The sequence below is a fragment of the Rhinoraja longicauda genome, chromosome 19 (assembly GCF_053455715.1).
Source record: "Rhinoraja longicauda isolate Sanriku21f chromosome 19, sRhiLon1.1, whole genome shotgun sequence".
Taxonomy (NCBI): Eukaryota; Metazoa; Chordata; class Chondrichthyes; order Rajiformes; family Arhynchobatidae; genus Rhinoraja; species Rhinoraja longicauda.
In genome coordinates, this window is record NC_135971.1 from 15113048 (window position 1) to 15125957 (window position 12910).

The window sequence follows — 12910 nt, forward strand, 5'->3', positions numbered from 1 at the left end:
GTTGATAGTCAGACGGTTGGACAAAGGCCAGAGATGAAAAGACAGAAGGTGTGTGACAAAATGATTGAGGACTTGCGAATTGTGTCCTGATCTTCAAACAGTCTTCTCCTCAGACGGCCAAAGGTTGTGCAGGTGCACTGAAGGCGCCGGTGAGTTTCACCATCAATGTCTGCCTTCCTCTGGGAAGATGAGCGCCGGCCAGAGCACCCGAGGGTCACCATCGTTACGACCATTTTAAAGGAAGGAGACAAATCCACCCGCGGAAACTATGGAGGGTTCCCCCGCTCTCAACCACAGGGAGGGGTCAGTTACACATTAAACTGTCCTGAATATAGACGGAAGCGGAGAGTAGCGCTTGGGACAGTGTAAGGCGGGATAAAATGCTGGAAACAACTGCAGAGTGGATTCACGAAGATGGTGCCGGGATTTGAGGGTCAGAGCGAAAGGGAGAGGTTGGGCAGGGAAGGATTTATTAATTGGAGCGCAGGAGGCTGAAGTGCATAAGATCAAGCGGCGAATAGACAGGGTGAATGCACAGTCTGTTACCCGGAGCAGTGGAATCGAGAACTAGAGGACACAGGTTTGTGGTGAGAGGTGCAAGATTTAATGGGAACCTGAGGAACATTTTCACACAGAAGGTCGTGGGTGTCTGGAACAAGCTGCCAGAGGGGGTAAGTGAGGCTGGACAACAACGTGCGGCGGGTTTAGGACCCGGGGGGGCCCGGAGCTGTGGAGCCGCCGCCGCGACTGCTGCTGCTGCTGAACCTGCGGCCAATGAAAGGGGCGGGGCACGGCTGGGGGGAGGCGGAGCTCAGCCCCGTCAATCACAGCCCTGACCACAAAGTGGATGTCATTTGCAATCAGCTGCGGGTAAATTTCATTCCCTTAAACTCAACACATCAGTGTTTCTCATCGTGAATTGTTCATTACATTAGGCTGCACAATAACATTACTTCTACAGCAAACACTGTTATTTTATTTAACAGTCTCATGTGCAAACTTGAATTCAACTCAATGATTCAATTATACTCTATTGTCACATGTTATGTGACCCCCCCCCTCCCCCACTCATACGCCGCTTCATCTGGGGGTCGAGGATGGACCGGGTGCGACGGGCCATAATGCACAAGTTGGCAGACAATGGGGGTAAAAGCTTGCCCAACGTCGCATTCACCCTGATGGACGCCTTCATGTGTGGCTGCATCAGGCGGAGCGTAGAGCCAAGGCATGTGGGCACCAAGTATCACTGCCTGCTGACGTTCTACCTGTCCCCAGTGTTGCGAAGGATGGGCCTGGCGCAGATACCACGCAATGTGACAGTCAGCTGGACTATTGCCGCAACAAGTGATTCGTGGTAAGGTTCTTCCAGACCAACACGTTTGACCACAAGTCCATCGGACAGTGGTCAGCACGGAACGTCCTGCAGGCACTGCAGGGAAATGACTCCATGGATCCTGTGGCGTGGTTCCTAGAGCAGACTGCCCAGCTTGTCTGGCAAAATGTCTCATCACCAGAACTCACCAACAAGCACCAAGATCTGGCTTGGCTGGCGGTGAGGGGAGCCCTCCCACTCAGATCCTTCCTGCACCGTCACAACCTCAATACCAGCGCACACTGCCCTCGGGATGGCTGCTACGGAGAGGAGACGGTCGCACACCTCTTCACAGAGTGTGGATTTTCCAAGTGAGTCTGGAGAGGTTTGCAGGGGTCCCTGTCACGATTTATTCCGAGCAGCTCCGTCACAGAGGACTCTGTGATCTACGGACTGTTCCCAGGGACGCATTCAGAGACTGACATCGAGTGCTGTTGGAAGGTCATCAACTGGGTGAAAGACGCTCTTTGGTCTGCCCGAGCTTTGTTGACCTCCCAGCGGAGCGAGCTGTCCGTCTGGTAATGTTGCCGACTGGCCCACTGCAGACTGCAGGAGTACGTGCTGAGGGACGCATTGAAGCTTGGTGCAGCCAACACCAAGGCTCTGTGGGGGAGGGCCACAGACTAGGGTCCTTCTGCTGCTGGACACGGGGGGGGGGGGGGGGGGAGGGGGGCAGGGTGTGGTGGAGACGCCCCTCCAAATAAGGGAAGGGATTCCACGCCATTGAGCCACATGAGTGGCAAGGGTAGGGGGTAATTTTGTGTAAGTGGTGTATTGAATATCTGCATTGAATGTGTGTATAGCCTCTGGGAATGTCGGATGGAGTTTTGGAAGGAACATCTTTTGTATATACTTATTTCTTGAATAAAATATTTTTTGATAATAAAAAAATAAATAAAAGGGAAGGGCGATTGTTTCACTCTTTGTATTTTCACAAAAGTATTTCTGTTCCGTTGATGGACACAGTTAACTCGTTGAAATGAACGGATCGACATCTCTGATTTCACTTGCTGTTTATTTCTCTCTTCCCACATTTACATTCCCCCTGGTTTTATTTCCGCGCTCACTGGGGTTTTTTACCACGTGGAATTTGGGGATTAAACGGGAGCCGTTCAGCGCCGACCTGTTGTCCACCGGGTTTCTGCCCCACAGCCCGAGCCCTGTTCCTGACGACGGTCACGGGACCCGATCCTTTTACACACCCGGAGCGGAACCGGAGCAGATTCTCAGCCAGTTTCCATCCCAAAAGGCCCGAAGAAAGGATAACGTTTCTCCGTGAATTTATTCCCAGTGAAGGTGTGGAGATGGGACTTGATGTCCGTGTCGTAAAATGAAACTGTCCTGGACTCTGAATGGACAGCAAATTGGCTCCATGGAAGGAAGCTGAGGGTGATGGTGGAAGGTTGCTTCTCAGACTGGAGGCCTGTGACCAGTGGTGTGCCTCAGGGTTCAGTGCTGGGCCCATTACTGTTTGTCATCTACATCAATGATTCGTATGAGAACATACAGGGCACGATTAGCTAGTTAGCTGATGATACAAAAGTGGGTGGTTTTGAGATTGTGAAGATGGTTGTGAAAGATTGCGGCAGGATCTGGATCGATTGGCCAGGTGGGCGGAGGAATGGTTGATGGTATTTAAAACAGAGAAGTGTGAGGTATTGCATTTTGGAACGTCTAACAAGGGCAGGACCTGCACACTGAATGGTAGGCTTCTGGAGAGTGTTGTAGAGCAGTGGGAACTGGGAGTGCAGGTGCATAGTTCCTTGAAGGTCAAGTCCCAGGTAGATAAGTTCAAGTAGGTTTTGGCACATTGGCCTTCATCAATCAGAGTATAGAAGTTGTGAGGTCATGTTGCAGTTGTATAAGACGTTGGTGAGACCGCATTTAGAATATTGTAGAAGAAAATAACTGCAGATGCTGGTACAAATCGATTTATTCACAAAATGCTGGAGTAACTCAGCAGGTCAGGCAGCATCTCGGGAGAGAAGGAATGGGTGACGTTTCGGGTCGAGACCCAATATTGTGTTCAGTTCTGGACACCACGTTATTGGAAAGAAATTGTCAAGCTTGAAAGGGTTCAGAGAAGATTTACGAGGATGTTGCCAGGACTCGAGGGTGTGAGCAAAAGGGAGAGGTTAAGTCGGCTTGGTCTCTATTCCTTGAAGCACAGGAGGAAGAGGGGTGATCTTATAGAGGTGTACAAAATCATGAGAGGAATAGATCGGGAAGATGCACAGTCTCTTGCCCAGAGTAGGAGAATCGAGGACCAGAGGGCATAGGTTCAAGTTGAAGGGGAAAAGATTTAATAGGAATCTGAGGCGTAACCTTTTCACACAAAAGGATGGCGGGTGTATGGACAAGCTGCCAGATGTGGTAGTTGAGGCTAGGACTATCCCAATATTTAAGAAGCAGTTAGACAGGTACATGGATAGGACAGGTTTCGAGGGATATGGACCAAGCGCAGGCAGGTGAGACTAGTGTAGCTGGGACAGGTTGGCCGGTGTGGACAAGTTGGGCCGAAGGGCCAGTTTCCACACTGTGTCACTCTATTACTCCGTGACTCGTAACTGAGACAAACTGCCACCCTCCCGGGGATGGGACGGGCGGGGAGACGGGATGGAGGGTAGGCGAGTGCATCAGACCCGTTACCCAGCCCCCGCTAGATACTCCAGACTCCAGTCTCCGGGGTCGGTGCGACCTGTCTCTTCCTCTCCACATACTCTGCGCGACTCCCAGACTCCAGCCCCGACTCCCCGCCACCTCCACCTCCCAGTAATGTCTCCCCGATGTGAATCCCTCTGATCCCAGCACACACGCACTGCCTGTAAACCTCTTCCCGGTGTCAGGGAGACTCCTCCGGGTCTCGGTCCATCTCACCCTCTTCCGATCCTGAGACACCTCGAGCCGCGGACCTGCTGTTCCCACATCCAGGGTGACGGAGACTGGGGGGAGAAGCAGAGAATCAGAGAGTCCCCGGGGGTCGGGGGGAGACTCGGGCAGCGCGGCCCCGGGACCGGGGGAGATCATGTCTCCCGGAGTCTTTATCCGGGACGGGGAGGGGGATTTCGGGAGGTTTCGGGAGGGGGGAGGGAGGGCAGGACGAGTGCAGAGAGTGAATCCTATAACCCATCAATCCTCTTCCCCCAATACAATTCCCTGCTGCCTTTTCCTTCTCACGTGCCCTTTAATTCCCATTCATCCGCCCACCACCCACTTTCACAGGGATAAATTACAGTCGCCGATTGACAATAGAACCAGTGTGTATTGTGGACGTGGAAGGAATCCGACGTGGTCACCGGGAGAAGGCGTGAACCACACGGGCAGCGCCCGAGGTCAGGATGGAACCCGCTCACCAGAACTAGGAGACAGCAGCACTACTTGTGTCACTGCGCTGCCCTGTTGTTTCTGCTTTGTTGCTGCTCCATTTGCTCTGATTTCTTTTTTAGGTGAGATTTCGAAGGAAGATTTCTCCTGTTCCTGGGAAAGGCAGCCAGCATCATCAGAGACCCACGCCACCCTGTGTGGGATAGTGCTAATGTACAGGTATCGCTGGTCAGCACGGACACGGAGGGCAAAAGGGCCTGTTTCATCACTGTATCTCTTAAAGTAAACCAAAGAACGTTTTTTAGCCAAAGAACAGTGGGATTGTGTGACCCACTCCCTCAGATTGAACAGAATAGAGTGAATATATTTTAGTTTAAAGATACAGCACGGAAACAGTCCCTTCAATCAACCGCGTCCACGCCGACCATCGATCACCCGTTCACACTAGTTCTATGGTACCTCACTTTCTCATCCACTGGTTAGCACTCAACAAAAGCTTCTCACTGCACCACGCCTGACAACTGAACTCAATCAACTAAATTCAAAACTACCGAGACACCGGGGTGACATACAGCGCAGAAACAGGCCCTTCGGCCCGCCGGGTCCGCGCCAACCAGTGATCCCTGTTCACTAGCAATAGGCTAATCACTAGGGACAATTTACAATTTTTACCGAAGCCAATAATCCTACGAACCCACACGTCTTTGGGATATGGGAGGAAACCGGAGCACCCGGAGGAAACCCACGCAGTCACAGGGAGAATGTGCAAACTCCACACGGACAGTACTCGAGGTCAGGATGGAAACCCTGGTATCTGGCGCCGTGGGGCAGCGGCTCTACCATCTAGGCCACTGTGCCACCCGAGGGAAAAAGCAAAAAAGGGGGTTATGCCGATAGTTTTAAACTGAGGAGGAAGCTTGCCTGGAGCATGAAGACCAGAAATGCATGATTGGGCCGAATGGTCTGTTTGTGTGTAGGAAGGAACTGCAAATGGTGGTTTAAACCAAACATAGACACGAATTGCTGGAGTAACTCAGCGGGACAGGTGGCATGTCCGGATGGAAGGAATGGGTGATGTTTTGGGTCGAGACCCCTCTTTAGATGTCTGTTTTGTGTCAAGTCAAGTGAATTTTATTTGTATAGCACATTTAAAAACAACCCACATTGACCAAAGTGCTGTACATCAGTTCAGGTACTAAGAAACGAACATACAGTGGCACACAAACATAACAGCGCATACATAAACAGTTCACAGCACCCCCTATGAGGGCCTCAAACGCTGGGTAGTAGAAACAGGTTTTGAGCCTGGACTTAAAGGAGTCAAGTCAAGTCAAGTCAATTTTATTTGTATAGCACATTTAAAAACAACCCACGTTGACCAAAGTGCTGAACATTCTGAGTCGATGGTGGGGGCAGTTCTGATGGATGCTGTTCCACAGTCTCGGATTGTGTCCAATTGCGTCTTTGCATCCAATGAATAATTCAAAAAAATCCACAAAAATATTTAAAAGAACATTAAAATTGTCATTGAAATGGCTGCAATATTAGAAACAGAATCTGTAGTTTATATTAATAAACTAAATTAAAATATACATTCCTGCTGTAATGTAATAGTTGCATTCCTAGCAAAACTTGTGGTAATAGAAAAATCACACGATTAAAAACTGGAAGGGGCGATTTGGGACCACAGTTTGGGGCTTGCACGAACAGTTACAATGCCCCTGCAGGATTTGCAGAATAAAAGTCTCGCTTTTTCGCACAGTCTTCTTTCTTGTAGAATGTTGTGTGTCATTCATGTATAAATGTCGTTAAACTGGCAAGATTACAGAGAAGTTTCACAAAGATGTTGCCAGGACTTGAGGGCCTGAGCAATAGGGAGAGGTTGAACAGGCTCGGACTTTATTCCTTGGAGCGCAGGAGGATGAGGGGTCACCTTATGATGATGTATACAATCCTGAGGGGAATAGCTAGGGTAGAGGCACAGAGTCCTTTACTCAGATTCGGGGAATCAAGAACCAGAGGACATAGATTTAAGGTGAGACTGGGGAAAGATTTCACAGGAACGTGAGGGGTCACTTTTTTTTATATAAAGGGTGGTAGGTACATGGAATGAGCTGACTTTCTATTGCGGGAGTGCAGCGCAGGTTCACGAGGTTAATTCCCGGGATGGTGGGACTGTCATATGATGAAAGAATGGAGCTGCAGAGCTGGTATTCACTGGGATTTAGAAGGATGAGTGGGGATCTTATAGAAACACATAAAATTATGAAGGGATTGGACACGCTAGATGCAGGAAACATGTTCCCGGTGTTGGGGGAGTCCAGAACCAGGGGTCACACACAGTTTAAGAATAAGGGGTCGGCCATTTAGAACTGAGATGAGGAAAAACTTTTCACCCAGAGAGTTGTGAATCTGTGGATTCACCAGATATGTTCAAGAGAGTTAGATAGAGCTCTAGGGGCTCGCGGAACCAAGGGATATGGGGAGAAGGCAGGAACAGGGCACTGATTGTGGATGATCAGCCATGACCACATTGAATGGTGGTCCTGGCTCGAAGGGCCGAATGGCCTCCTCCTGCAGCTATTGTCTATTTATCAATGTATCCCATCTTGTCCCCCTCCCCTCAACCTCTCCTCTTCTGCCTGCCCTCCTTTCCCACCCCTCCTCCCCTCCCACCCCTCACCCCCCCTCCTCATTTTCCCCTTCACTTCTCCTCCCCAAACACCTCCCTCCCCCATAACCCGCCCTTCCCCTTTTTCCTCCCTCTTCCCTGTCCAGGTTGGGACCAGGCCGCGTCTCCATGGAGACGGGCCCCGCCGTTGCCTCCCCTCTCCCCCCTCCTCCGGTCGCCATGGTTACTTACCCCCTCTCCCCGCTTCCTGCTCCAGCGCCGGCCCGCCCGCGCGCCCAACCACAAGTCACTGGCCGGCGCCGCTATTCCGCCCCGTCGCCCCCGACACGAGACACAAGATCGCGATTCACCCGCCCAGACACGTGACACCAGACCCCCCTCCCCCGACACGTGACACCAGACCCCATTCCCCTCCCCCGACACGTGACACCAGATCCCATTCCCCGCCCCCGACACGTCACACCAGACCCCATTCACCCGCCCCGATAAGTGACACCAGACCCCATTTCACCCGCCCCCGACAAGTGACACCAGACCCCATTTCACCCGCCCCCGACAAGTGACACCAGACCTCATTCCCCTGCCCCCGACACGTGACACCAGTCCCCATTCGCATGCCCCCGACACGTGATACCAGATCTCCATTCTCCCGCCCCTGACACGTGACACTAGATCCCATTCAACCCGCCCCCGACACGTGACAGCTGTCTCCGTCCACACCCCTTTTCCCCACGGCACGTGACAGCAGTGACATACTCAGGGCGCTCCCATTGTCCCGCCCTCCGCACGTGACAAGGGTCCCCGCTCCCCCAGCCTCATCCCAGCTTCAAAGATTGGCAACTCTTTGAAGCTTTGGTCATGGGGATGAACATAAGTTACAGAAGTGAAACGTAGAAACATAGAAAATAGGTGCAGGAGTAGGCCATTCGGCCCTTCGAGCCTGCACCGCCATTCAATATGATCATGGCTGATCATCCAGCTCAGTATCCTGTACCTGCCTTCTCTCCATACCCCCTGATCCCTTTAGCCACAAGGGCCACATCTAACTCCCTCTTAAATATAGCCAATGAACTGGCCTCAACTACCCTCTGTGGCAGAGAATTCCAGACTCACCACTCTCTGTGTGAAGAAATGTTTTCTCATCTCGGTCCTAAAAGACTTCCCCCTTATCCTTAAGCTGTGACCCCTGGTTCTGGACTCCCCCAACATCGGGAACAATCTTCCCGCATCTAGCCTCTCCAACCCCTTAAGAATTTTATATGTTTCTATAAGATCCCCCCTCAGTCTTCTAAATTCCAGCGAGTACAAGCCCAGTCTATCCAGTCTTTCCTCATATGTAAGTCCCGCCATCCCAGGGATCAATCTGGTGAACCTTCTCTGTACTCCCTCTAAGGCAAGAACGTCTTTCCTCAGGTTAGGAGACCAAAACTGCACACAATACTCCAGGTGCGGTCTCACCAAGGCCCTGTACAACTGCAGCAGAACCTCCCTGCTCCTAAACTCAAATCCTCTTGCTATGAATGCCAACATACCATTCGCTTTCTTCACTGCCTGCTGCACCTGCATGCTTGCTTTCAATGACTGGTGCACCATGACACCCAGGTCACGTTGCATCTCCCCTTCTCCCAATCGGTCACCATTCAGGTAATACTCTGCTTTCCTGTTCTTGCCGCCAAAGTGGATAACCTCACATTTATCCACATTATATTGCATCTGCCATGCATTTGCCCACTCGCCTAATCTATCCAAGTCACTCTGCAGCCTCCAGGCATCCTCCTCGCAGCTAACACTGCCACCCAGCTTCGTGTCATCCGCAAACTTAGAGATGTTGCATTCAATTCCCTCGTCCAAATCATTAATATACACTGTAAATAACTGGGGTCCCAGCACTGAGCCTTGCGGTACCCCACTAGTCACTGCCTGCCATTCCGAAAAGGACCCGTTTATTCCTACTCTTTGCTTCCTGTCCGCCAACCAATTTTCTACCACCTCAACACTGAACCCTCAATACCGTGTGCTTTAAGTTTGTACACCAATCTCCTATGTGGGACCTTGTCGAAGGCCTTCTGAAAGTCCAGATATAACACATCGACTGGTTCTCCCTTATCCACTCTACTAGTTACATCCTCGAAAAATTCTATAAGATTCGTCAGACATGATTTGCCTTTGTTAAATCCATGCTGACTTTCCAAATGTAATGCTATCACATCTTTAATAACTGACTCTAGCATTTTCCCCACTACCGATGTTAGGCTAACTGGTCTATAATTCCCTGTTTTCTCTCTCCCTCCCTTTTTAAAAAGTGGGGTTACATTAGCTACCCTCCAGTCCTCAGGAACTACTCCAAAATCTAAAGAGTTTTGAAAAATTATCACTAATGCATCCACTATTTCTGAGGCTACTTCCTTAAGCACTCTGGGATGCAGCCTATCTGGCCCTGGGGATTTATCTGCCTTTAATCCATTTAATTTACCTAACACCACTTCCCGACTAACCTGGATTTCCCTCAGTTCCTCCATCTCTTTAGACCCCCGGTCCCCCGCTATTTCCGGCAGACGGTTTATGTCTTCCTTAGTGAAGACAGAACCAAAGTATTTATTCAATTGGTCTGCCATCTCCTTGTTCCCTTTGATCAATTCACCTGTTTCTGACTGCAAGGGACCTACATTTGCCTTAACTAATCTTTTTCTCTTGACATATCTATAAAAGCTTTTGCAGTCTGTTTTTATGTTCCTTGCCAGTTTTCCCTCATAATCTATTTTCCCTTTCCTAATTAAGCCCTTTGTCCTCCTTTGCTGGACTCTGAATTTCTCCCAGTCCTCTGGTATGCTACTTTTTCTCGCTAATCTGTATGCTTCATCTTTTGTTTTAATACTATCCTTGATTTCCCTTGTTAGCCACGGATGCACTACCTTTCCTGGTTTGTTCTTTTGCCAAACTGGGATAACACTTGTTGTAGTTCATCCATGCGACCTTTAAATGCCTTCCATTGCATGTCCACCGTCAACCCTTTCAGCATCAATCGCCAGTCTATCTTGGACAATTGACGCCTCATACCCTCAAAGTTACCTTTCTTTAAGTTCAGAACACTTGTTTCTGTATCGACTTTGTCACTCTCCATCCTAATGAAGAACTCTACCATATTATGATCACTCTTGCCCAAGGGGCCTCGCACAACAAGACTGCTAACTAACCCTTCCTCATTACTCAATACCCAGTCTAGAATGGCCTGTTCTCTCGTTGGTTCCTCGACATGTTGGTTTAGAAAACCATCTCTCAAACATTTCAAGAAATCCTCTACCTCAGCACCCCTGCCAGTTTGGTTCACCCAATCTATATGTAGATTGAAGTCACCCATTATAACTGCTGCGCCTTTAGTGCATGCATTTCTAATTTCCTGCTTGATGCCATCCCCAACCTCCCTACTGCTGTTAGGTGGCCTGTACACAACTCCCACTAGCGTTTTCTGCCCCTTAGTGTTTCGTAGCTCTACCCATATCGATTCCACTTCCTCCAAGCTAATGTCCTTCCTTTCCACTGCTTTAATCTCCTCTCTAACCAGTAACGCTACCCCACCTCCTTTTCCTTTCTGTCTATCCCGCCTGAATATAGAATATCCCTGGATGTTGAGCTCCCAGCCTTGGTCACCCTGGAGCCATGTCTCCGTAATCCCAACTATATCATAATCATTAATAACTATCTCCACATTTAATTCATCCACCTTATTACGTATACTCCTTGCATTGAGGCACAAAGCCTTCAGGCTTGTTTTTACAACTCTCTTACCCCTTGTACGATTATGTTGAAAAGTGGCCCTTTTTGATTTTTGCCCTGGATTTGTCTGCCTGCCACTTTTACTTTTCACCTTGCTACCTGTTGCTTCTACCCTCATTTTACACCCCTCTGTCTCTCTGCTCCAGCTCCCATCCCCCTGCCACATTAGTTTAAATCCTCCCCAGGAGTTCCAGGAAGTTATCCACAGTGCCATTCAACAAAACAGTTGTGTTTATTTCTAAATCATTCTGTTCAGTGAAAAGGGATAGAAAAACAGCCGTGTTTAAACGTGTTCATTCATTAAAAAATCTCCTGGGAGCCCTTGACTTGGTCACCCAACCTACGCCTGGACTGACAGTGGGAGCTTCACATGTTTCAGTGTCCCATCTGCAAAGACCACAGCACTCACTTTGTCGAACTCACTGGTGAGGCTGCACTCGAGATTAATATGTTCAAAAGGACACAAAGTGCTGGAGTAACTCAGCAGGTTCACAAGCGATAGGAACAGAATTAGGACATTCGGCCCATCGTGTACTCCGCCATTCAATCATGGCTGATCTATCTCTCCCTCCTAACCACATTCTCCTGCCTTCTCCCCATAACCTCTGATACCCGAAATAATCGAGAATCTAACTGTTTCTGCCTTAGAAATATCCACTGATGGCCTCCACAGCCTTCTGTGGCAATGAATTCCACAGACTCACTACCCTCGGACAAAACAAAAATCCACCTCATCTCCTTCCTAAAAGAACATTCTTTAATTCTGAGGCTATGACCTCTAGACCTAGACATTCCCACTGGTGGAAACATCATCTCCACTATATCCAAGCCTTTCATTATTTAGTACGTTTTGAGAGGTCCCCCCGCATTCTTCTGAACTCCAGCGAGCACAGACCCAGTGCAGTCAAACGCTCATCAGGCAGCATCTCTGGAGAACATGGATAGGCAACGTTTCCGACACAATCCGAAATGTCACCTATTGATGTTCTCTGGTGATGCTGCCTATTCAATTATTCAAATATTCCTTACACCAAGTCAAGCCTGATGCACCAATTAAGTCATACAGTGTGGAAACGGGCCCAACGGTCCAACTTGCCCATATCAACCAACATGCCCCGTCTATACTAGTCCTACCTGCCCCACATTTGGCCCACGACCCTCTAAACTTTTCCTATCCATATTCCTGTCCAAGTGACTTTTAAACTTTAGATATAGAGTCAGGGTTCAATCCTGACTACGGGTGCCGTCTGCACAGAGTTTGTACGTTCTCCGGGTGACCGCATGGGTTTCCTCCAGGTGATCTGGTTTCCATCCACATTTCAAAGACGTGCAGATTGGTAGGTTAATTGGCTCCGTTAAGAATTTTAAAACGTCCCCATTGTGTCCGATAGTGTTGATGGTAATGGTCATAGTGTTGATGGTTCGGCACGGACTAGGTGGGCTGAAGGGCCTGTTTCCGAGCTGCACCTCTGAAATCAACTAAACTACACGAAACTAAGTCCACCCAATGTCACTGCAGTTTAACAATTCATCTAGTATACTGCCCAAGCTGCTGAATGCAGACGTTTTCTGTTTTTTGTTGGCAGTATATGCTCAGTCTCACATTCCAATCACCCAATCAACTGGATGAAGTTAAAAAAAACCCCACAGATCCTGAAAATCCGAATGGAAACACCATTCGTCGTCCTCGCAACATGGACCCACTACAGTTCGCATACCGTCCGAACAGGTCCACGGATGATGCGGTCTCCCAGGTTCTGCACACCGCTCTCTCTCATCTGGACAGCCAGAGGGGCTATGTGATGATG